A 26,529-nucleotide genomic window follows, 5' to 3' on the forward strand; every position below is an offset into this window, starting at 1 on the left:
ATGCCACGGCACTCTACCGAGGGGGATAGCTTGAGGCTCTGTCTCAAAAAAAAAAAAAAAAAACAAAACAGTACTATAGCAGGAGCAAGAAAATTCCCAGTCCTGGTTCCAAAGCTTATTTAATTAAAACCCCAGGTGACTACTTCAGTCATCAGCCTGACCAGATCAGTTATTTTCCTCCTGTTAGAACTATTCATAGGACCATATATCATCAAGTAAATAATAAATTTCATTAAACAACAAGTAAGCCACAGTAAAACTCCTAATAATAAGAACTCGGTACAGCCAAATTCTTGCAGAAGATCAGTCAATAATTGGATTGGACAAAAGACTAGTGGGAAAAATGAAAGGCCAAATGGACCCCAATTTGCACTTTGTTTTCCCCTCCCCTTCAGCACCTCCTTCAGCCATAGGCCTTGCAGAAATAGGCTGTTAAACAAACATATCCTGCAGAGACAGGGGATTAGACCAGAGTCATAGCAGACCCTTGTAAAACTGCATTGGTTACTAACCAACCACCAACCCTTTAAATCTAAATTTACAAAGATTCTACCTACCTACCTACCTCCTCAACTGAAAAAGGTATAAAAACTCCATTCTTTTGTATTGCAGCAGAAGAGAATTTTTCAGGTGTGAATCTATCTGGGTTGGTCGGCCAATAAAGGACTCTATTCTCAATTTAAATGGTATGCTGGTGTTTTCTCTATAATTCTACTCACATTGGGTACAACATCAGTAGAGGACTAGATTAAGAAAATGTGTGATTGAGCAGTGGTAAAAAATTTTGTGTGTCCTCACCTGATTAGTATGCCTACTAGCCATTAGGCAATTTCTCATCTCAAACCCCCAAGGTCCTTCTGAGGATCCAATCTCTATTAATCCACTCTTTATTTCCACATGTATCCATTATTTAGCTCCCTTTTATGAGTTCAAACATATGTATGTGACTTTCTTTCCCTAATTTATTTCCTCTAAGATAATGTCCTCCAGTTCCATCCATATCACTGTAAAATACATGATTTCCTTCTTTTTATGGCTGAGTAGTAATTCATGATATGAGAGTGTGTGTATCTCACATTTTCTTTATCGAGTCTTCTACTGATATATACTTAGATGGATTCCATATGTTTGCTATTATAAATAGTGTTGTGATAACCATAAAATTGTAGGCATGTTTTTGATGTAATGGGGAAAGAGTACCCTGAATAAATGGTGCTGAGGAAATTTGATAGCCATGTGTAGAAGAAGGAAACTCTCATCAACTAGAAATATTGACTCCCAAAGTATTAAAGATGTTAATGTAAGTCCTGGAACTATAAAAATTCTAGAAGAAAATCTAATATAAACTCCTCTAGAAATTGGCCTAACAAAGAATTTATGAGGAAGATCACAGGGGAAATGCAACAACAACAAAAATAATAGAGAAATTGGGATTAAACTAAAAAACTTCTGTGTAGCTAAAGAAATAATTATCAGAGTAAACAGACAACCTACAAAATAGGAGGAATAATCATAAACTATACTTCTGATAAAATATAAATATTAGAATCACAAGGATCTTAACTCAGAAAGACAAAAAACAAAAACAAAAAACACACAAAGAACCCTATTTAAAAGGGGCAAAAGACATTAACAGACAATTTTCAAAAGCACTCTATTCTACATGGCAAAATTTATTCTCTCTGTGGTAGGGATTACCAGTTCTAAAAATACCATGCATGTATTTCGGGACATACTGATTACAAAAAAGGAGGCCAACTTTCTCATTCTTATTTTTTCCTTTAAAAAAATTAGGATTTATTTCAATGCCTGAAAACTTTCAGAATGGTACCACTATAGCTTATGATAATACATAATTGATATAAAACTTTGAAAAATGTAGACACAAATAACTTCTACACAACACACTATCTGATTCTCAGAAGCAGTTGCTATTTCACAAAATGTAAGGTGGTAATAAAATATCAATTTTTTTTCACATACTGAAAGAGAACATAATTAGCAGCAAGCTGGCCAGATAAAACAAACATTTTTCATTTGTTTTTAATGTTGCTTCCTGAAGCCACTGACGACTGAGGCTTTCTTCAAGTATAGAATTCCTAACAGTAAAAATTATATGTTTATATATTTTTATAAAGAAATGAAAGCCATAAACTCTCATTGTTTACCATTAACTCATACATCAAACTGAATTTATATGCTTTCCTTTTCTCCAACAGCTATTTTTCTCTATATACTTTATATTTTTGATAAAATTGGACCTAACCCATTTGTGTGGATGAAGGGAAAATTATTCATGATGAACTATCTTTAAAATTGCCTCTGACAAACTTCTACCCTTATCCCCTACTGCCAAACCTATTTCTAAAGTGGCCAATGAGGCAAAGTACTGTTTGAGGGGCCCAAAGTAATGAGCAATCTTAAAATTCCTAAATATCCAAGATTTTAACTTTCTGTCAATATAAATGAAAGATTTAAGTGGATAAAAATCATAACAGGAGTGAAAATCTATAATGTTATTTAACTAAAACTTTATACATACCTTTCTCTCAAGCTACAAGCACCCTTCAGCCTAGCATTAAATTACATTGTGCCAACAGCAACTACAACAGTTTAGATTTTCCCTGGAACATAAAAATAAGTTTCTATTTTATAGTTCTATTGGCTGTTAGTTTTGCTAGAGGGAAAACAAGTATTTCATTCTCTTTAACAAATCAGTACATATTAAGTAATAACTACATGTTCACGTAAACTTTGAGAAAACCTAAAGTTGAAGTTAGTTTGTTTTTTTAATTGTTTTAGAGATAGAGTCTTGCTATGTTGCCCAGGCTATTCTCACAGTCCTGTCCTCAAGTGATCCTCAGGCCACAGCCTCCTGAATAGCTGAGATTACAGGCATGAGTCATTACACCTGATGCTTTTTTTTTTTTTTTTGTCTAAAGATGCAACATATACATTCACATAATCACTGTTCATATAGTGAAGGTATAGGATAGTATAGGCAGATGCAGTCTAATTTTAAGTAGGATATTGTTTTTTAAATTTTAAAAACCAATATATATATTTTAAAGATGGGGTCCTACTGTGTTCCCCAGGCTGGCCTCAAACCCCTGGGCTCAAGTGACCCTATTGCCCCAGGTTCTGATCAGCTAGGAGTATAGGCAAGCGCTAGTGTCCAGCACAGCAGGATATTCTAAATGGAATAAACTGACACTGATAGTTGTTCAAAGGAAAAATCAGCCAAAGTCAAGAAAAGTGCTGAGGCACAAGAATATATACTGTTAAGAAGAGGTGTTATGCAACACGAAAAATGAGACCTATAGATTAAAACAACAACAACACTATTTTACTGTGTTAATATACGAACAACAAAAACAACAAAAGAAGAGAGAATCTAGACCCTTAGGATTGAAGCAGCTCTGTACAGAAATTAAAATAATATAATGATGACTTTAAAGGAAATGACTACAATAAAATTTCACATTTGTAATAATATATTAATGCATAAAATATGAAACAATATAGTCTGAATTTTTACCCTTAGGTTTATAATAAACTATCAAACTTTTTTTTAGTGTATTTACCTTTTTATTTTTTTAAGACAGGGGCTACTCTGTCACCTCAGGCAGAGTGCAGTGGTATCATCCTAGCTCCTAGGCTCAAGTGATCCTCCTATCTGAGCCTCCCTAGTGCAGGAAATACAAGTTCATGCCACCATCCTGGGCTAACTTTTTTATAATTTTTGTAGAGATGAGATGTTCCTTATGCTCAACCGGTTTTGAATTTCTTAGTTTAATCAATCCTCCTGCCTCAGCTTCCCAGAGTTCCAGAATTACATGTGTGACCCACTGTGCCCAGCAAGTTTAATGTATTCACTTTTATAACCTTCCTCTGCTTAGGCATATAGGCTATATAAAAGCACATATGCTAGTATTTTACTATAAAAGTTATAGTTCTAATCTCAAACTAGTAACTTGCCTTTTCATCTATACTTATTATATAGATTTCCATCATGAGACAATAACTTTTAGTGACATGAGACAATAACATTTTAGTACATTTTAATAAATATAGAACACAAAAAAATTTAATTTTTTAAATGAATCCTGATAGAGTTATGATAGGTTTGATTTAATAGATGAAGTACAATATAGTAACTTCATTTATTGTTTAAACTAATGACAGTAGAAGGAAAATGATTTTTTAAAATATAACCAAGAAGAGACTGGACAGTTATAAAAAGTGAAATACTAGAAATCAGTGGATGGATAAATAAGATAATATTGCACCAGTTGCCATTCATTATTTTGCTTTAGGAACTCTTCTTTCAGTTTCAAACATTCTGGTAAATCTAGTCATCTCTTGGCTTCTTCAATATCACCTGGAATAGCTGAATAAGTGACTATAAAGAATCAAAGTTCTTTTCTGGACTGAGGTAGCCAAGATAGCCACATGGAAGATTTTTCCATAGGAGTCCTCTTTGAAGATATATATAACGGGAGTTTCATGGACCTTTTTGTATTCTTGTCATTCGGGTTCCAACCTAACTCACCACCATCTTATGGACATCTCCACTTCCAACACTGGCCCAACCATAATAAATGCCATCATCTGGAAGATTATCTGGATACAGATACATCATCTGGAAGATTATCTACTACTTGTTCAGGAAAGTTAGCTGTGGGGATGCCCAGTTGCTTGGAGCTCCTGCCAAAGCCCGGTCGCACTGGGCCCGGCAAAACTATGGCAAGTGTTTCATAAGTCCATCAGCTGAGGGCACTGGCTATCACCTGGTCCATGAATCCTGCAGAGCCACCAGTTATGTGGTGCCTGGACCCTGGACCCACTGGGAGGCTTCCGCATGAGCTGCCAGCCCAGCAGGCGCCCATGACATGCCAAAGGGGTCGCTCATGCTGCTGACCTAACAGAAGTTACACAGAGACTTAGAGGCTGTGTCAACTTTCTCACTTTTAAATAGGTAAATTACATATAAGTAGTGGGAATGGAGGAATAGATTCATGTTTACTAGATAAGATTCATGTGATGCTAAATACAATAGAAATCCATGTTTAACTTAATTTATATATTATATATAGATATACATATAAACATATACATGTGTATCTGCACCTGTATATGCATATACACATACATATATACATAATTTCTTTGCTCTCTCAGATGACAAATCATTGAATCAACAAACACCTAGTAGAAAAGAACAACCATTAACCAGATCTGTGACCCTACCACCATTTACACAAAATAAACTAAGATTCCATAAATAAAGAAGGATGGTATGATTAAGTTCACTGAATAAACTTGGTCATTGTTAGAGTATAAGGTATATATATGTAAGAGAAGGTGACTAGATAGATTAATGTGGTAATGAATTAAATTATTTAGTGCTAGAAACAGTAGTGAAAATTCATGCTTAATTCAATATAGATACATATGGGCACATGTTGAAATATTTCCACATATGTGCATATTTACATACACAAATAAATGTCTATCTCTATCATCTGACAAGGCCTTAAATCAATAAACACTCAACAAGACACAACAATCACAACAATCCCTATATAAGCCTAACAATAGAGTGAAAACTATAGGAGACAGAAACTGATACAACTACAAGGAGAAAGAGATGAATCCCAGGCATGATGAGCTAATTCAATGTCCAGATTCTCATTTCTAATCCATTTTCGAATAAAAGAAACTAGGGCTTCATGCAAAAATGATGACTTCTGGGCTTGGGCAGGGAATAAACACTATTAGCCTAGAGCATCCAGTAGGGTCAGGACTAAATAGAAAGCCCAGCAACAATGTAACCAACTAGCCCACTAACAGCAACATCAGACCCTAATTATGGGGCTATTGGAAAATGAAAGAGAATCTGAGGAAAAATATTCCAGTAGCCACCAGTAGAATAATTAGAACAATAAAATAAATGAAGTAACATAAGTAAAGAGAAAATAAATGCCCATGTTTGCATAATATACAATATACAAAGAAAAATAGACACATTCATGGTGAAGGTTCCAAATAATTTTTTTGTATGCTCTTGTCATAAGAAATATAGTACGATTCTTCACTACTTAAGTGAATGTTGCATATACTGATGATTTTTTTCTGAAACATACAAAATTAAAAAGCAGAAGAAAAGAATAATCATATAGTGGAAAAATTTGATAGGAACTACTTCATCATGGTTATGAGATTTACACCAACAGTGCAAATGCACCCTTGATGTTACATGATGAGCCTAGCATGTCCACTATGATCTTACCAACACCAACAAATCTAGACTAGTTATGGGAGAAACAGCAGAAAAAGCCAAAATTAGGAATGTAAGTATAATTAAAATCAAGGAAACTCTGAGAAACTGTCATTTTCAGAGGAGTATAAGGAGATATGTCATCTAAATATGATAAGAAATGCTGGCTGGGATCTTGGAATAGAAACTGGAAATTAAGCAAAAACTAAGCAAATTTGAATAAAATGTAGATCATAGTTAAAGTAAGTACGTTATATTGTTTGATGATGGGCTTTAATCGTTCTGTCATGTGGGAGAAGCTCATATGGGAGGGAATTTATTCAACTTATTGTAGGTAGCCAGCAAGGAACTGAGGATTTTTGTAAAACAAAATTAACTACAGTGGGTGACATTAAATTTAAAAAGAATCCAAAATATTTGTGGTGTATAATAACAAAATTATCCTACTTACTTTCTCCTTTCCCTTTAATTATTGCTGTCATTTATTTATGTACAGAGTGGCCACAAAATCCACGAGCAAAGTTAAACTGCACACTATTTTAAATTGCACATGAATTTTATGGCCATCCTATATTTACACATATGCAATATGTATAGAACATATATTATATATGTGCATGTGAAATGAAATGCATTGACCCTATTTTTATATTCCAGAAACTACTATTTCTTAAAATAAATCAAGCATATGAAAAATTCTTAAAGCAATAAGACCTCCTCTCCAAAAGTCACTGGAACAGAGATCACTATCCCTATTCATGTCCTTTTCTCTTTGTCTGATCTTTGTGAGGTTGAGACTAAAGTTGGCTGCCTTTCTGCTGATCCTTCATGCTTCACTAAAGAATGTGAACACCTCACTCTCTCCCATGATTTTACGTACAGAGATACTCACATAAATTTTTCCACCTGCATCAATATCAGTGAAATTGCCCAAATATTTCACGGTGGCTTGAATTGCCAAAATCCTTGACACTGGGAGGGGCCACCACTGTGCTTGCCAAGGACCCTAATAGAATCATCAGGTCAATGCCCCTGGCAGGGAGCATAGAAACCATATGATCAATTGCTTCATGGGTGGACCTGAATCCTCCATCGAAAAGCCAGTAAATTTTAATAAACAGAAGGAGGTCACTCAGGACTCTGATAAAAATCTTGCCCTTTTTCTTTCCTGGCTGTCTGCAGCTGTGACCATGTACACTAACCTCCCTGGATTAGCCAGAGGGACAGTCTATTTTACATATCTACTCCATCTCAGTCAGCCTCTGACATACACACAAACTTCAGACTTTAGAATGGGGACCCCAAACACCTCACAGAGAGCTTCTTGACCTGGCCTTTAAGGTCTTCACCAATTGAGAGGTAGGAGGAAAAGAAGAAAAAGACAAAGGGAGGATAGATGTCTTCAGGCACAGACTGATGGTGGTTTTTCAAGTACTAGTCCAGACCATTTTTGCCAGCTGTTAATCTGCCCGAAACAAAAATACCCAGAAGGAAAGCAGCTGTCCTCCCAGAAATGGCTTCAAGTGTGGACAGCTGGGCTCCTGGAGGAACTCCTGCCCACAATCTAATTTTCCTCCTGACCCTGCCTACATTGTGCTAGGAAAAGGCCTGAAAGTCAGACTGCCCTGAACTCCCTTCCAGAGCCCAGACTTCCCCAAACTCCCTTCTCACCCCTGACCACAGACACCTGCTGGAGTGGCCATCCTAACAACAGAGACCTTAGGAGTCATGGGAGATGATTGGAGGGGCCCAGCCCTGCTCACGGCTTCCTAAAGGTTGAAGGTTGATGGACCCAAGGTAACTCCTTCAGTTGGAAGTAAAAACATTTCATTCCTTTGTGTTATGGGGACACTTACTCTGCTTTGCCTTTGGTCCAGTCATGCATCTCAATTGTTGGGGTTGAAGGAGTTTTCCTAATGCCTGTAGCCACCCCTGTCCTATCATTTTACTCTTCACACTCCTTATTTATTCCTCCCTGCCCCATGCCAATTTTAGGATGAGACATCATATCTAAATTCCAGACCACTATTAAACTTCACCCATTGCCTCTCAACCAATTTACACTCTTTCTACCTCCCTCTTACTAAACCATAACATAAACAGAAACCACCAGCAGATCTTGCAGACCCATGAATCTGGGATGTCCACCACCCAACTGCAGCCACTCACCACAGTCCTGTGGTGACCCAAATACATTTCCTTCTCACTCTCTATATTCAGTTCCCCTCAAGGCCTTCTGAGTACTAAAACCCTTGATCTCTAAGTTCCTCCACACTGGCATTCTATGACCTACATAGAATCCCCTTATGACACTCTCCTCCCCTCAGTATGGAAAACTCACAGGTTACATAGATGGGTCCAGGATGTTCAACTCATCAATGAGGCAGTTATCTCCATTCACCCAGTAGTTTCCGATCCTTACACACTCTTTTATTTAGTCCCAGTACATACATTTTCCTGCACCGTTCTTGATCTTAAAGACACCCTCTTTACTATTCTCCTTGATCCCAAGTTACAGAATTTATTTGCTTTTACTTGGACCAGCCATCAAACACAATGGCTCACCTGGACTTTCCCCCAGGGGTTTCATGATAGCCCCCATATTTTCAGCCAGGATCCCATGTCCCGACACCTTGTCTCTAGAACTTTCCCTCAATACAGTGACAACCTGCTCCTCTGATGACTATCAAGAGAATCTTCCTCTTGGAGCACCATAGCTCTCCTTAATCACTTAGGTAACTGGGGGAGCCGATTTTCTGCTAAAGCCCATCTCAACCAGCCAACTGTCTCATACGTAGGCTCCAATGTGCCTGGGGAAGTGTGAGATCACCACACCGCGCAGTGAATCCCAAATATTCCAGTCCCAACCACAAAGCAAGATCTACTACCATCCCTGGGAGCTAGTGGGACATTTCAGACCTTCTATCTCTAACTTTGGCCTCAAGTCAAACCTCTAGATGAGAGTTTCTTATAAGAGCCTCTTCCCTTTCCATTGATACCCTCACCCCCTTCACCCCTCAAGAAGCTCTGCTATTGGATCCCACTCTCAGCCTTCCAGACTTGATCAAAGAATTTATCCTGAGCAATCATGAAAGTCAGGTTCTGGCACTGGGCCTGTTAGCACAACAGTCTGGCTCAGACTAACAGGCACTGGCTTATCTTGGACCCCACTGCCCACAGGTGGCCATCTTGCCTTAGTCTCTGAGCAGGAATGTCCTCCTTATAACTAAACTCACCTATTCACAGTCCTACAAGTATTTTACTCTCATTCAGTTATTGACTTACTTCATAATGAAGCCCCCACTTCCTGTCACCATCCCGTGTCACTCAAGACCACTCTCTCTTCTTGAACAACTCACTCTTTCTTTTCATCACTGCTCATCCCAAGGCCCAGTATCCCTAGACCCTTGCAATCCAGCCCATATCATAATTGCCTAGAAGAATTAGAATACATCCCTTCCCTCCAAACAGACCTCCAGGACCACTCCTTCCCAACTATCTCCAGAAAAACCTACACATCCCTTTCTAGGGTCAGCTCTATGCTGCCTCTCAGCAAGAAGACTGACTTTCCCCCAGTATTAAAAAAAAAAAAAAAAAAAAAAAAGGACAGGAGGAAATATTAGGACAATTAGTGCTATCGTGTAATATCTTATTATGTTTCATGAATTGTTCTATTCCTAAGAAGCCAGCTTACGTGATTTCTGAGAATACTTTCTAGTGCTCACCCAGCTATGATGAAAATCTTTACCTAAATACCCCCACCCAGTTTGGTTCAGCAAACATCCTGCTGCACCCTGACAACATCTAACTTGACCCATGCATGGAAGACCCCACTCACTCCATCATCACGTCAGCTCCCACTCCATTCCCTTCTCCCATTTCCTTAAGATCTGACCCAAAAATTGCCATCAGGGCTGCTGTCTTATTGCCATTGCCCTTCTCTGTGTGGAAGCTTCACACCAATAAATGCTGCTGCCTGACTAACCTTAGTCTCCCAGTGTCTTTTTCTGAATGACCCAGAGACCCCAATATTGAGCACTCAGAGCTCATTGATCTAATCTGCCACCTTGAAGGAGCAGTCAATCCATATCTACTTGAGGATCATTTATGCCCTGCCACTCTGCCATTTTTGTTGTGTGTTTTGTTTTAATTTTGTTTTGTTTTGTCCATAGGTGGGTAACACGTGATACTAACAGTATACAAATCATTATAGATTAATAAGTATGCATTGAAGTGGAGAAGAAAGGGGATTTTTCAATTCTTTTATGTATTATAGCATCTCTAGTTAAAAATAAATAAATAGAATGACACTTCACGTGCTAAGATGCAAAATTTAAATGAGGTTTAAATTAGGATGTCAGGTCTCAAGGAGTGAAGTATGTGCTTGGAGGAGTTGAAGGTCTCTTGAGTTACAGGTGCTAAACTACAGAACCTATATAGCTGCTATGCTGACCTTAGAAATATGTTGTCCAGCTGTATCTCTCACTCTAGGTTTCGAGTGCACAGGAGCTAACGTTCTCACTGAAGCAATAAGTGTGCTGAGTAGATATATGCCATGATTGTGGACTGTAACAGCAAGAGTCCTGACTTTACAGTTGTCCGTAGGAGAGCTGTCTGCAGTCCCAGGGCTTTGTAGGCTTTGCAGTCCTAATTCCTGTTCACAACCCTGGTGCTACCCAGCAGAGTTCTACGACCTGTGAACAGGGAGCTGTGTGGGGATGATTGGACAGTCCTCTCTGCTGTGAGATTCCTTGTTTAGCCAGAACATATACAGTTATTATTTTAAACTGTGTCCTTCCCTTAAGTCACTTATCTGGGTTGGGGATAAGTTTTATAATGCTGTTTCCATTATTTTTCCTATAAAACTTTTTCCACCTGTGTACACACATTCTGAATCACTAATATATCTTCTCTTGTCAAAACTCTGGTGTTTAAGTTTCATATCCATATTTTTTAAAGCAATAACTGGCCTAAACCAACATATTTATGCTTTGATGTTTTCTGTACTCACATATCCTGTGACCATGACAGTGTCATGTCTTAGCTTACCACCTTGCCAGTGGGAAATGATTCCACAGTGGGTCAACAGAATAGAGTCTCAACAAATTCATGATGGAGTCTATAGAATGAAAATATAATACATTATTTGTTAATTTAAAAAGTATTCAAAAAGATACAGTTGTCTTTTAATCACTCAGAGAACAAATCTTTGTAACAAGAAAATAATCTCCTAAATATAAGCATGATTCCTATCACTGACATTTCTCAATCTTGTCTTCTAATATCCAGAAGTTTTATCTTCCAAAAAGCCATTAATGTCATTGTAAAGACAGACAGATAAACAATATGGAAAACAGGGCTTCTGGCATATGAGAGCAGCCAGACACATGTGTCTCTAGTTTAATAGTACATGGCTGAATACATTCTGGATAGCACTCGTATGTGAAGCATAGGCACCTATCTTCAACAAAGAGGTTATTGACATGCAAAATGTCACTGGCTAATGCAGTGATTTTGAAAACTGAAATGGATGGGAGTCCCTGGAGCTGAGGCAGGTATACTTGTGGTTGGAATCATAGCTGGAAAATAATGCTTGGTGATTCTCTCCCTACATGTCCCTTCACCCCTGAGGCCAAGGTATTATGCTAAAATTGTTGTTTGTTTCTTTTTTTTTCCATTTCTTAATATCACAGATTAATATACAATTAATAATAAACAAATATTGTTTAGAAAAAAATTCATTTGATATAGAATCATGTACGAATTGTTCAGAGAGTTTCTTATACCCTTCAGGAAGTTTATAACCTATATAACAAGTTATATAATCAGTCTATTCATGAAAATTAAGGAATTGATAGGGGTATAAAACCATCAGTGGAACTACAGACTTTCTTCACACTTTTACAAGGTTTTCTAATAAAATAATGTTCCCATTAAAGAAACCAATTCAGGAAACCATATTACATTGACTGACAGGTGTGTTAGTTATTAGCTGCTGTGTTACAAATGGCCACAAAGCTTAGTGTCTAAATGTCACACACATATTACTCACAGTTTCTCTGCTAGAGAAATCCCAATGTAGATGGAAGCTAAGGATGGAGTTTAAATTTAAGCCTCATCTGGAGAAACATCATCTCCTTCCAAGCTGACATGAATGTTGTTAGGACACAACTGTCTGCAGAAGCTAGGAAGATTTCATTGCTGAACCATTGTAAGTTAATACCAGTCTATCATAAAATTTTCCAAATCATTAAAAAACCAACAGTAACAGTGGGAAGCAGTCACTTACCAATGTATACCATGAGTTAATTTATCCTCACACTACAACTAGAGCACAACATTTCAAGAAAAGAAAATTAAGAGCAGTATGCCTTATAAATATAAGGGCAAAAATCTTCAAGGAAATAGCAAAATAAATCTGCAACAAATAAAAGTATCATATACTATGGACAAGGCTATTTCCCTCAAGAATGCAAATTTGGTTCAAATACAATACAATTAGAGTTATGGCTACATTAATAGAATACAGTGATACTGGAATTTTGTCTTCAAGGGTTCTTGATTTTGGTGATTCAAAGAATAAATACACAGATCAGAAAAGAAAAAAAATATAAAAATGCCAAAGCTCCTGGCAGAGAGAACCCAGGTGGGGGAAAGAGCTCTCTAACTCCTTCTGTCTGTCTCTTTCTGGGTTATATATAGTTGCATGGGGTTATTTAGCCAGAACTTAGTTGTTACATTTAGTGGGCCTGGGTCCTCTAAAGCAACATTCAGCCTTACATTTAGCAGCAGGGGGCAGGAACTCAGTTAATGAAGGGCTACAATCCCTTTCATTCAGGCCTAGGAAACTTACATGAAATTGACCAGACCTAGAAAAGGTGGGGTTCCCATTCAGCCAAAAGTGCAAGGGGAAGAAGACACCAAGGTGTTGGTGTCTCCCCAGTAGTAGTCTGGACCCTCTGACTATTGGAGACTCCTAGGGCCCCTCTGCCTACCCTCCACCCTGCTGGTTCCTCTGCCAGCTGCTGCTGCGCCAACATCACCAGGGCTAAGGTGGCAGGTCCTGGGGCCACCTGTCCTGTATCAATTCTCCCTTTCTGAGTAGAAACTGTTAGGGAAAAAGGGTAAAGACTCGATCTAACTGTTTCCTGCTACATTGGGCAATGATAGAAGGGGGTGGTTTGGATTTCTCTGGAGAGAGAGCAATCCAAAGGTTCATGATAGAATCAGGTCTTGGAGTGGAACCATCTTTACTGTGTGTGGCTTGATGACATTTCTGAAAAACACAAATCTGATTAGCACATTAAAAGGCAAGGGTAGGACAGTCAGAGGAGGGGGTTAATTACAGTGTCAGGTTAGAAGAACAAAGTCAGTGATGCTAAGAGAAAACTATATTAACATTTTCCTTGCTTTCTTCTGAACAGTCACTTTAAACTTTCTTTAGGCTCACAAGTGTAGGTGGACTGTGGTTGATTCTATTCATGGTCAGATTCTGTAGAAGGTGGAGAGTTTTAGGATTTTATTCACAGATGGTGTATCTAGAAATATATTCCCATAGCTTTAACAGCTATAGAGAAGATAACAGAAAAGGGATTTTCCCAAGTTGGAGTTAAGGAAGGTGAATTGGAGGGAAAAGTTTTAATCATGACCAGATCTCTCGGAGAAAAAAGCTCTTTTAGTGTTGAATATAAAGATGTATTTGGGAGGTTTTTAAGAATTTGTTGAAATTTAACTAAAGAAGTAATATGTTTTACTAATTTTATACTTTCTTGATCAAGTAATAAATCACTAGTTAAAAAGTATCTTCCATACAATAATTTGAATGGGCTACAACTGAGTTTCTGAGGTAAATTTCTAAGGAGAACAATGGAAAGCAATTTAGCCCAAGGGAGATTAGTCTCTTGAGTTAGTTTTCACAACTATCTTTTGATTGTATTATTCATTTTTTTGTACCTTCCTAGATGATTGGGGCCTCTAAGAGAAATGTTGATGATATTTTATACTTGGGGCTTTAGATATTCCCTGTGTAACTGTTGCTTTGAAGGCTGGCCTCATTATCATTTTGCAAACTCCTGGGGAGTCCAAACCTGGGGATAATCTCATGTACTAAAGCCTTTACAACTTCCTGGGCCTTTTCTGTCCTGCAAGAGAATGCTTCAATCCAATTAGTAAAAGTATCCACAAATACCAGCAAATATTGCATACCATGTATCATAGGTAGGTAAGCAAAATCCATTTGCCAATCTGAACCTAGATATTTACCTTATTTCTATATACCTGGGGGAGCTAGATGGTGATCTGAAAGATTGTTTTTCTAAAATACCTCACAAGTCCCTGTTACCTGTTTTATGGTTTTAAATAATTTTTTTTCCATTAAAGAGAGTATTAGCCATTTGACAGTTACTTTCAGTGCCAAAATGAAAAGACTGATATAAAGTTTTAAGTATTTTCCATTGACTTGCAGCAGGTAATAGCAAAGTCCACTCCTATTTTGTAGCCAGCCTAATGTAAATAGCGAATAGGCTCTTGATAAATCCCATTCCTTTTTTGGGGAGGTGGTATATTGAGATGCATGATTCTCAAGTGATCCCTCCCATCTGGGGTGCCACAAGGGGGATTATTCTTTTCTGTGCTGCCATTTTAGCTTCTTTATCAGAAAGTTGGTTACCTTCAGAAATCTCATCTAAGGTCTTTTGGTGTCCCTTCAATGAATAACTACTACTCTTTCCGGGGGCTCCTCAGGCCCTGGGGGCCCTGGGACATCTTCAGGGGAGTACCTCCCCTCAGAATCCCAAGGGTCACCCAGGGGATGGGCAGAGGACTACCATGTATCTGAGTGTTCTATGGCTTAAAACTCACTGGGGCCTCCAAATGTTGTGCCTAAAATTGCGAGCCATGAAGGAAGAAGAGCACTTCAGATAAATTTAAAAGTGACACAATCCTTTATTTTGATCGATCATCTGGCTGCCCCAAGTCTGCAAGACTGCAGCAAACAGCAGCCAAGCTTTAGTGATCGAGGGTTTTAAAGGGGTTGAAGGTGCAAGGGGGTGAGTTCAGGACTTCGGGACTTTCTAGGTGTCTAGTAAGCTGAGCAAGCTTGTTTACAGAAGCAGAACTTGGTGGTTATTGTGGGCAAGCACAACCTGCTTCAGGTGTTCAGTGGAAATTTCTAACCCAGTGTCTAACCCAGGGGTGGGAAAGGGGGGCTTCCATAAGACTGTGGTCCTAGTTTCTAGTAACTTGAGTCCTAACAAAGTGATCCCTCCCATTTGGCTTGCCACAAGGGGGATTATTCCTCTCTGTGATGCCATTTTAGCCTCTTTATCAGAAACTTGGTTACCTTCAGAAATCTCATCTAAGATCTTTTGGTGTCCCTTACAATGAATAACTGCTACCTTTTGTGGAGCATGAATGGCTTGTAACAACTTGTCTATTTCATGATGATATTTTATGATGGAGACATTGGAAGTTAGGTATTGCCTTTCCTTCCAAATAGTAGCATGAGCATGTATAATGAGAAAGGTATATTTTGAGTTAGTGTATATATTGAGTCATTTATTTCTCCCAATTTCTAAAGTATGGGTTAAGGCTATTAGCTCAGCTAATTGTGCATTGGTTCCTGAAGGGAAAGACCCATTTTTAATTACGGCATACTGAGTAACTACAGCATAGCCTGCTTTGTGAGTTCTTAGTTCTATGAAAGAACTTTCATCTGTATACAAATTATGTTTGAGTTGGGTTTTGTTCTTTCCACTTGTTCCTTGGTAGCTCACACTTCTGGGTTAATTTCTGTCTAAAGGGAAGGCATAGTATAGGTTCTTGTCCCATATTAATATAAATTAGGAAGTCATGAGAGAACAGTCAGTCACCCCAATTTCAGCTTAAAGGATGAGAGAAAAATTTGGTAACTGGCTTTCCATATGCCCCTCATATAGTTAAATATTGGGGGGATAAAAGACCAGGGTTAGAGAAGAGTACAGAAAAGGTTGCTCTGCTGTCCAGAAGAAATTCTGTCTCCTGGCCCTCCACAACAAGGCAAACCTGGGGCTCTTGCAGGATGATAACACAAGCTGAAGCCATGCAAATCAGCCCTGGGAACCCTCAGTTCAGTTTGGGTGGTGATGAGATCACGGCCCCAGGAGGCCTTCACCTCTGAGGACAGGCCACTCTCCAGTGGTCACTCTTGAATTCTGGACAGGGGCCAGCTGGTTTGCCCAGCTGGTGGTGCTACAGGGGGCAGTCCTTCCTAAAGTGGCCAGTCTGACTAATTTGGAAGCACTTATTCTTAGTTTCTCTGTCTTCTCTTCACCCCTGAATGGTGCTCGTTTGCCAGAGTGCCATTACTAGAGCTGTTATTCTTTTTTATCCTTTCCCCCTTTTTCTTGATCTTGGTTATAGAAGACTACAGTGGCCATTTTAAGAAGATTCTTCAGGTTATAATCTGGGCCAAGATCCAATTTCTGGAGTTTTCTTTGAATGTCTAGGGCCACCTGAGTAATAAATTTATCTTTTAAAATAATTTGGCCCTCTAAGGAGTTGGGTGTTAGCTGGGTGTATTTTCTCATCACCTCCTTAAACGACTCAAGAAAGGCTAAGAGACTCTCATTTTGCTCCTGGTAAATAGTAGACAACTTAGGTTTTTTCTTGGATCTGTGTAAACCTTCCAAGGATACATGCTAGAAGATGTTTATGCCAAGGGAAGTGCCTGTGGCTCAAAGGAGTAGGGCACTGGCCCCATATGCCAGAGGTGGTGGGTTCAAACCCAGCCCCGTCAAACACAAAAGAAAAAGAAGAAAAGAAAAGAAAGAAAGAAAATGTTTATGCCACCAGTCACCTTCTATCTCAGGGTCCCATTTGAAAACTTCAAAAGGAACTTCCTGTCTTCCTGCGGGATATCTATCCCTTTCCTCAGGAGACATACTGCCATCAGTATTGGACATGAGGCTTATTGGTTATGATAAAAACATGTAGAAAACGTTGTGAATGGAGAATGTTCTTCTGAGCAAAGTATCACAAGAATGGAGGAAAAAGTATCCAATGTACACACCCCTATTATGAAACTAATTGATACCTTTAAGAAGAAAGCTATAACCAAATAGCCTAAGAATATGGGGAGGGGGGAGGGAGAAGGGAGGGGGAAGTAGATGGAGGGAGGGGGTTTGGAGGGATCACTTCTGAGGTTTATCTTATAGGGGTACAAGTGAATCTTTCTAAGAGTAGAATGTGAATGTTTTAAAACAATAACTGAGAAAATGACATGAAGGCTGTGTTGACCAGTTTGATGGAAGTAGTTCGGATTGCATGTGAAAACCCCACACTATACCCCAGAAGTGCATTAATGTATATAGTTACCATTCAATAAAAAAAAGAAAAGAAAAGAAAACGTTGTGAAATATGAAATGGTGTTTCACTTTGAGTTATGTTAGCATGAATATTTTATGAATATATTCCAAAACTGTATAAGATTCCTAAAATTTTAATATGCCTCAGAATATGTTATCAATAATTATTATTATGATAAAATTGTCATATGCACAAAAGTAAAAAAAATCTACTCTATATCTTTAAACGACTATTCTAACACTTTTACCATCCACAGGCAATTATAATTTTACTTTACTTCTTCTCAAACAACAGTTAAAAATCACCTATGTTCTAAGATTTGCTTCTTAAAGTGAAAGTTATAAAAATTCTTTCTATATATTTGTTTATTTAAGACATTACTGATTCTCTTGTTTTCCAGTCATGCATTAAGTAAGTTGCAATCTTTACCTTGTATCTGTAGAACTAAAATTATTGAATCCTTCCAGGCCTAACCTGTTATTCACTACCAACACTGCTGCTAAAACACAACCATCTTCTCCCTAGGCACAGGGACTATCATGGAACAGGGAGGATGTGAGATTGTAAGGGCCAATTTTGAGGGGTGGAATTAGTTCAGACCCTCCAAATCAACAAAGGGCACGCAGAAGCCTTAAAAAATGCTAAATGAAAAATTTTCATCAAACTGGTTAACATAGCCTTCATGTCATTTTCTTAGTTATTGTGTTACATTTATATTCTACATTTAGAAAAATTCACATGTACCCTTATAAGATGAACGATGGACATAATTCCACCATTCACCCTCCCTCCACCCATCCTCTCCCCTCCCCTCCCCCACTCTCCCCTTTCCCCTATATTCTTGGGCTATAATTGGGTTATAGCTTTCCTATGAAGGCTATAAGTTAGTTTCATAGTAGGGCTGAGTACATTGGATACTTTTTCTTCCATTATTGAGATACTCTGAACAATTTTTTTTCAAATTGTATATAACAGCACACTGTACCTCATGACTGTATTAATGTACACAGATATGATTTAATAAAAAAAAAGAAAAGAAAGAACGAGGTGACTTTAAATGGGAAAAAATGCTAAATGAGAGATGCTACCTTTTTAAGACTGTATGTTTTGGGGCTACAGGGACTAAACATGCATCCCAAATATAAAGAGTTCCCTGCTTCCCACAGACTTACACCTTCTTCAGCAGAATTGTCTTCAGTCATGGAATTCATGCAAGTAGACATGTAACAAAAAGATTATCCAGTGTCTTAGGAAAAACTACTAAAATGACTTAAAAAAATATATCTGAACAACAAAAGTCTCCAAACTCCTTAGCTTAAAGTGGTTAATGATACTTAAGTCTCATAAAGCAAAAATCTATATGTCTGTAACTAAACCTAGGAATACAGGAGCTCAGCACATACAGCTAAACCAGTTTTGTATCCTTGCCTTTGATATTTTGTCTTTTACTCTTATGTTGCCTGGAAGGTTTCAAAGTATTGATGAGTTTCTGGGCACTCAATCCCCCCTGGCCTAAAACATTTAATTGGCTGTAAACCTTTTTGGGTTGCTATGTCCCCTGGGTAACAAGGGTCCCACTGAAGGCCTGATGGACCCAGGGCAGGTAGCCACACCACCCTAACGATCATGGGACACAGTAAGAGTTGGCCATTGATGCTGCTTGTGGCAGATCTTGGCAAAAAGTAGAAAATTGGGAAAGACTGTGAAAGAAAATAAAATCTTAAGGCTCCCAGCTGCATGGACCCTCTTATGGTCGAGAGGACCACCAACATACCTCATAGTTGAGTTGCTAACCAAAAGGAAGAAGCTCAGTCATGCCTCATTATGCCCCTTCCCCGCTTAAGGCTACTCAAGACAAACCTGCAGATCCTCAATTTGCTAACAGATCACTTGAATCTGCATATACTTGTATGTCTAGGATGTGTCTGCTGGCTTGTCTCTGATTAAGAGACTTGTTTATCTTAAAACATTGCAAGCCATCATGTCTTTAACCAATTACAAATCAAAGAGTCTTTAAACCCACCTATAACCTGTCATCCCTTGCTTTAAAATGTCCCACCTTTTAGGCCAAAAAATGTGTGCCTTCCATGTATTGAGTTATGACCTTACAGTGTAATTCCTGTCTCCTCGAAATGGATCTAACCAAACTGTAACCCGCCACAGCCAGACTACTTGCTCACATCTTCTTTGGTGTAGCTCTGGACCATGTCCACTCATCCTTGGCTCTGAATAAACCTTTTACAAGTATTTTACAATTTGGTTTCTTTTCCACTAATAGTACCATTAGCTTGTATCTCTTTTCTTGATTCCCATTGGTCCTTTCACCCACAGGCCTGCACTTTGTGATTGGTCACTGCTGAAGTAAATATATTATTATTTTCACAGAAGTTTTGACCCTCCCATCTCACTATTCTTGTCAATTTATACTTCTATCACTCTAATATTGGAATGGGTTTTGGTGTTCCCTCGTGAATACACTGAGTTAAAAAAAATTATATCACTCATGGTTTAGGATGGTAACTGAATTTTCATCTACAGATTTAGACTCCAGGAAAGCTGAACATCAATCAATGAGTGCTCACCCTTTGACCTTAAACTTCTCATAAGGCTGGAATGTAGAGATGTATGCAGATATGGCTTATGATGTGGGCTACAAAGTTAGTTCATCTGCAGTGGCATATTTCTGAGAATTGTGTGACCTGGCCAGCCTCTGAAACAAGCAGGATACACACTGTAGACATCACATCTTCCATGCTGTGATAGTCTGAGGACTCCATGACTAGCACTGTGTTATCTATGCCTGTGACAGCATATCATTCATAACTTGTAAATGTCAACAGGAGCCTGATATGTAGCCCTGTGTCCTTTCAAACTTGGTAGACATGGCCCCTGGAAACAACTCTGCTGCTGGTAAAGACCATACTGGCCTATGAATAGGGATCTGTGTTCAGGGAGATGAGTGGGAAGCTTTTTCTGCTTTGGGCTTCTGTATTTAACCAGCCCATGGGCAGAGTCACATCCAGCCTGTGTCCATCTCTTTGATCATCACATGATGTGCTGGGGTATGTTGGATGTTGCTTGCTCTTTTGTTTTCTCTATCTAGGTTGCTCCACTTGTGCACAGCACCTATGTATCCCTCCCTGGCCTTCTCCAGACAAAACACGGTATATAGAAATTTATATACAGGTTTTTGTAAGCATATACTGTCTCAAACCACCTTAATTAGAAACAATTTTTTGTACCCCGCTCAGTTGTTAACCTGGTAACATTAGGACTTCATAATGGGCAATGCAATTCCATGATGTGAATGTCAACAGACTGCATGGTCCCAATGAATTCTCAATGGAATCTGTACAAGCTTTCCCTAAAGGTTGAAGTTACAGTTATATTTTGATACTTTGATCTCATGAAAAACCTGTCCTGAATGTGGAACTATGTTCCCAGTCTCTGACATTTATAGATCTTGGTTTCTAATTTCTAGAAGTTATGTTTTCAGAAATCTTTAGGGAGATTATGTTGGTAAATTAAACTGGTAAATTATATCTGAAAATAGGGCTTTCTGGGCTAGTCAAGGACAGAAATTTTGCATTGAAGATGTGATTACTGACTTGCCACTGGGTGATGGGGAGTTTGATTAAGAAGTAGAAAGAGAGACTCCCTGGACTTCATTTTGTGCTCCTGAAGCAGGTACACCTGGGGGTGGAATGGTAACTAGCTACAGAAACCCACCTTTCTATTTACTGCACATATGTCTGTTTATTTCTGGATGTCAAGATTTTCGTTGATGTCTTGTTTCTTTTTTTTATTCCAAAATAATACTTTTTAGAAGTAAATAACTATGTATTATGGCACATACCTGTAGTCCTAGCTCCTTGGGAGGCTGAAGCAGGAGGATCACTTGATCCCCAGAGTTTGACATTGGAGTGATCTAGGATTTGGTCACTGCACTCTACCTGGGGGTGGCAGACTAAGAATATGGCTCAGAAAAATAATTTGAAATAATTTTATGTTTATGGAAAGATGTAGAAATAATACAGCTTAATGTAACTTTTCATTTGTCTACAATGTTAAAATAAATTAACTACATTACAGAGTTACTTGATATTTTACCAAGTTTTCTAATAACAACATTTTTCTATTCCAGGTTTTCATCCAGGATACCACATTACATTTACTATAAGATGTATTACTTATTAGTTGGTGCACAACAAATTAGTACAGAACATAGTGGCTCAAAAGCACACGTACATTACTCACAGTTTGTCTGGGTCAAAAATCCAGATGTAGCTGATGGTAAAGCTCAGGTTTCAACTGAAGGTTCAACTGGGGAAGGTTTCTTTTTCACATTAATGTGATTGACATTAGGAATTGATTCACAGGTCAAGATAAAATCACTGGTGGAACTTTCCAATCCCTTAAAAAGTTAATACCAGTGTGTTATGCATTTTTCAAACAACAATAATGAAAAAGATCACCTACTATGTTTTACTCTGAGTTAGTTTATCCTGATACCACAACTAGACAAAACATATATTAATAAAGAAAAATTAAAATCAGTATTCCTTACTAAGACAGAGGTAAAAATTCTCAGTGAAATACTTGTAGAACAAATCAGTGACGTGAAAAAAGGGATTACACATTATCACCAAGCACATTTATCTCAGGAATATGTTTGCTGTTCTTCAAAATGATTTTGGTGTTAGTGCATAGCTTACAAGGGGAGTATGTTGAAGGTGAAAATAGTGATATTCAGCAATGAGGTAACAAAGCTTATTCTCAGATGAGTTCACAAATTTAACTGTCCAATGTTGTATACATATAAATTCCTTCTCTGCCAGGTAACAAAGTATAGAATCAATATCCCCTAGTAAAAATAAGTACAGCCCATGTCCAGATCTTTGTTTCTAATACTATTAATCAAAAATAAAAATAAGATTTTTTTAAAGAATGATTAATAGTAGGTTCATGCAGGGAGTCAACACAATTACCCTGTAGCACGCTACAGTACCAGCAAGTGGAAGGATGTTAAAGGTTAACATCAACAAACAGCATGTTTGTTTGTCACTTGTGAAAAATGACCAGTACTAATGTAAGAGGTTAATAAGAATTAAAAAATAAGGAAACAATCTGTAACTCTCCGTATGTACATACTTAAAACTGTTTTTGTTTGTTTTGAGGCTGATTCTCACTCTGTTGCCCTGGGTAGAGTGCTCTGCCATCATAGCTCAAAGCAACCTCAAACTCGTGTTCTTGAGCAATCCCCCTGCTGGAACCTCCTGATTAGCTTGGACTATAGGCATGCACCACTACACCAGCTAGATTTTCTATGTCTTAGTAGAGATGAGGTCTTACTCGTACTCAGGCTGATCTTGAACCCAGGAACTCAAGCAACATAACTGTCTTGGCCTCTCAGAATGAACCACTTAAAACTGTCATGTTAATCTAAAGCTATTCTAAAATAGAATTGTTTCTTTCACTTTTTCAAATTTCATTGTCACATATGATAAAATGGAATGGTGTCACTGTCACCCTATGCATGCATCTCCCGACTTTCTTCTACCCTATTTGTCAGTCCCTCCTTCTTGTATGTCATTGTACTTTCTGAGTTTGTATTTCCAATAAAAGTACATTGTTCAGTTTTTCTTATCTTGAAAGTTAGGTGTGTCTAGATTAATCTACAATCTTAGTCAAATAATGAGAATCCATCAGACAAATTCATATTGTGATGCACTGTACAAAATACTTGATAAGTTATTTTCACAAATGCCAAGGTCACACAATGTAAGTGAAGACTGAGAACTGGCTGCAGACCGTACATGACCTGAGGTGACAGAACCTAAGTTGCTGCCCTGTGATCCCCACCTCATTTTATATAAAACTTTGTCTTCTCATCTCCTCCTGTGAGTTTGGACAGAAACCATGACTTGCTTGATACAACATAACACTACAGGTAGACAGTATGAAAATCAGGTGATTATTTTACATAAGGCTGTGATTTCTGTGTTGCTACAAACTATCTTCTTGGATAGCTAGATGAAGCCTTCTGTCATGGGAGGGAAGCCAACATAGGAAGGGACTGAATGCAGCCTCTGCTCAACACCATGAAACAAACTGAGGCCCTTGGTCCAATAGTCTGTCTACAACTAGTGTTTCACACTCTTTCATCTTCTCTTTTCCTCCCCTGTTCACTGGACTCTCTGGTCCTCACTCTGCAGAATCTCCTCAATGTCCCTCCTCCTACAGGCCTTCCTTGTCCATTGCAGTCTGGATCTGAGGCCTGTTCTTTGGGTTCTCAAGGGCAGCTCTTGCACCTATAGTTTTGATTTCTGTTAAATTCGCTAACTTTCCACTGAAATGAAACATCAGAGAACATAAAAATGTTGTCATTGTGGTTCCCTTATAAGTTCTACAGATGGGATGGACACAGAGCAGCAAAGAAAATGATACATTATATTCAATTTCGCTAATGAATTAATCTCCACAATTCCTCACCTGTATTTTTCCTATGAATAGCATCATTCTTTTAATCTGAGGAAGATTTCAACTTGAAGATTAGCATGTTTTTTTTTTTTATTATTATTTGTTTGTTTTTGCTCCTTTTGTCCCAGTGTGTCCTCAGGACAGGATATGACCCTGACCTCTCAGTCTCTTCTACAGCCCCTATTGTCCACTTACTACAGATTCTCCAATGGGCCCCACTGCTCCTGCCTCACCTGCATTTCTTCTGTCCTTCTGGAGACTTTGTTCCCTCTTAGATCAAGTAAAGCTTCTTGTTTTCTTAAGTTTCTGCTCTATTAACATGGCTCCCTAGTAAATATTTTCAAATCCTACTATTAACGTTCAGTTATCACATTTAACCTATACTATTTCTGTATTATTTTCAAATGCGATTACAATCTCTGTTAGCCTTATGTTACCCTGGACATAGTTTCAATTCTCTGAGCAAGGATGCACATATCTTAAATTTTCTGCTGTCACCATCTGGTTGCAACGCCTGCATCAAAATTGGATGTGAACGCCTTACAGAATGGATGTGAACAGGAAAGGTGCAAATCACACAATGTTCAACTTCTTGTATCAAAAAGGTGACTTTGCTGTATCTTTTCATGAAAAAGAGTGTGACACTATGATATTTATTTATGATTCTGGGTCAAAACTGAAGTTAGAACAATCAGAATCAAAATATCTTGGTATTTATAAATTAATGTACAAATTTATTGCAATATCATTTTATTTTTATGCGTATAAAATGCATGCTTTTAAATCATACAAAAGCTTTTCCAGTAAGCATAGATAAGTCTATTTATGTGTCTAATAGTTTAATTAACAGGTATAATATATTTTCTTTTAGATCAGTGGTTCTCAACCTTCCTAATGCCATGAGCCTTTAATACAGTTCCTGTGAGTCATGACCCACAGGTTGAGAACTGCTGTTTTAGATCCTTCCTAAATCTATGATTTAGTTTTGTTGGATGCCCCCCCCAAAAAAAATTCCTGCAGACACTGCGTATTCTCATCTTCCTTTTGGTGAAACGAATACCAATTACAGAGATGTCTCTTTAACCTGTGAGTGTTACCCACAGAGTTCCTTATTTACCTTAATACTGCTGACTAAATTCATACATCAATTATGTAGTAATTGCTGGATGAATAAAAATATGATGCTGCATAAAAATTACTATGGATTGGACACACTGCAGCATGTGTACAAACCAAAACAAATGGGCACATCATATGGTTTGCACGACAGAAGACACCACACAGTGAAGGGATATGAAACAATACTGTGGCCCCTAAATTACCTCAGGTTTTTATTGCTCTGTGATAGTTTCCAGGCTGTGGTGTTGCATGGACTGTGGAGAACACTGTCAGCTGAGTAGACAGAACTGAGAGCCTTAAGAACAAAGTGGCTGAATTTCACCTCAATTATTTTCTACATCCGATGGAAGAAACAAAGAGAACAACCTTATTTTACAGAAGCATAGGATCAGTACAGAAAAAAAGGTAAAGACACCAAGAAAATCACTTGAATGAACTTAGTCTTCAATCCTTTCCTCTGATTTCTGATATCAAAAAAGACAGTGATTTGCACAACAGAGTGATTCTGCAACCAACCCCAGGATGAGAAGTCACCCCTTAGAGATGAAGTAAACTACATATACAAGCCAGGGGGGACACCAACTTGCCTCTGCCATGTTATTTTCCATGTATGGCTGATAACCTGACTAGATTATGAAATAGTCAAATTAGACCTTTCTATTTATAAGAGTATAAAGCAATTATCACCAATATAAGAAAAAAAAAGTGCTTTACCTCTAATTGTTTCCCTATAATAGCTCCAGGTTACTTTCAATTTGGGAAATATTTTGTCCTTGATCTTCACTACATAAATGCCACAGTCTATATACTAGTTTGTGGGCAGATTTGGTTACTGTTTACTTGTTAGAAATTAAATTACTTTTGTGACAAGCCATAATACAATAAATGAGGGATTCTTTTGTTTATTTAAACCAAGACCTGGCACTGAAATTCCCTGTATACGGTTATGAAGCCCAGAGACCCAGACTGAAGTCATAACAGGCTTAGCCATTTTTACATTCTAGTATCTAACCCAGAATACCTATTACATTTACCATCAAGCGTACCCTTTATTTATTGCTGCATAATAAATTACCAGAGAATTTAGTGTGGCTCAAAGGTGTGGGCCACATTACTCACAGTTTCTCTGGGTCAGGCGTCCAGGGTAGATGACAGCCAAAGCTGAAGTCTCAAAAGAAGGCTTGTTGGGGAAGGATCACTTCCAAGATCAAATGATTATTGTTCACATTCAATCCCTGAGTAAGTGAATTAGACATTCCAAACATTTAAAGAATTAATAGAAATCCATCACAAATTCTGTGGAAAGT

The sequence above is a fragment of the Otolemur garnettii genome, unplaced genomic scaffold (assembly GCF_000181295.1).
Source record: "Otolemur garnettii isolate 467f Iridium unplaced genomic scaffold, OtoGar3 scaffold00238, whole genome shotgun sequence".
Taxonomy (NCBI): domain Eukaryota; kingdom Metazoa; phylum Chordata; class Mammalia; order Primates; family Galagidae; genus Otolemur; species Otolemur garnettii.